We start from the raw sequence: 1,041 nt of genomic DNA, 5'->3' as shown, positions 1-1,041 counted from the left end.
TTTCTGTTCTATTAAACTGTTCTTATCTCAACCCAGGAGTTTTACTTCTTTTCCTGATTTTCTCCCCCATCCCACTGGATGGGGGGGGAGTGAGTGAGCGGCTGCGTGGTGCTTAGCTGCTGGCTGGGGGTAAACCATGACAATTATGGAGCTGACTCAGACGGAAACTAATCATTTGTTGCAGCATTAATTTGCAGCTGGATCAATGCCCTCATCTGTCTGACTGTACACCCACGAGAGTGCTAATGTCCACACCTGCCACCATCTCTTAGGAATGGCACATGCTTACACTGGTTTCTGCCGATCATGAAACCCCACCCTGAGGCTGTTTCTTGGCTGTTCTAGCTCTGATTCACAGAAAAATGCAGTCTCAGGCATGGACTCCCTACCCTCCACGCTTACATTCGGTTTAGTCTGCAGTCGCTGATGTTTTCCACTGTCATTAGACAAAGGGGCATTTAACGGCTCCATTTCTTAGTCTGAATGAAAGGCGGTCATCAGTTTTAGTCACATAACTGCCCATAAATCAAAGGTGTATTATAAACCACTTAATTTCTAGCACTGTGTAACTGTGTAGTCCGTTTCACACATAGGCTTGTAAGAAGGCATGTGGCGACGGGCTGGTGCTGTGAAGCCCATCTTTCACAGAAATGACGGAAAGAAGAGCAAGCAGGGCAGCACGAGAGCCATCGGTTATGAGTTAAGGTCAGGGACGGCAGCAGAGTTCTGCCCGTTACGTACATTTCCAGAGGTTTTGCACACTTGCCCTCAGCGCGCCAAGCGTTCGAGTTTCGCACGCGCCAACAAAGCCACCCTCGCTTCTGCACGCCGCGCACGGGAACCGTTCACCCCCGGAGTGTGGCTGCACTTTGACCACCACGGTCCCGCCGCTCGCCAGACCCACCCGTGAGCCCTAGGCGCGCCGCCGCCGCGCGGGCCAGCGCACACCCACGCAGCAAAGGGGAAAACCGAGGCGGATGCGACACGCGCGGCCACGGCCGCGGCCTCCCCGCCCGGGGGCGGCTCCCCTCGCCTCCCCCC

This window comes from Haliaeetus leucocephalus, unplaced genomic scaffold (genome assembly GCF_000737465.1).
Source record: "Haliaeetus leucocephalus isolate CR32 unplaced genomic scaffold, Haliaeetus_leucocephalus-4.0 Scaffold932, whole genome shotgun sequence".
Classification (NCBI taxonomy): Eukaryota; Metazoa; Chordata; class Aves; order Accipitriformes; family Accipitridae; genus Haliaeetus; species Haliaeetus leucocephalus.
This window is presented reverse-complemented; position numbering follows the sequence as displayed.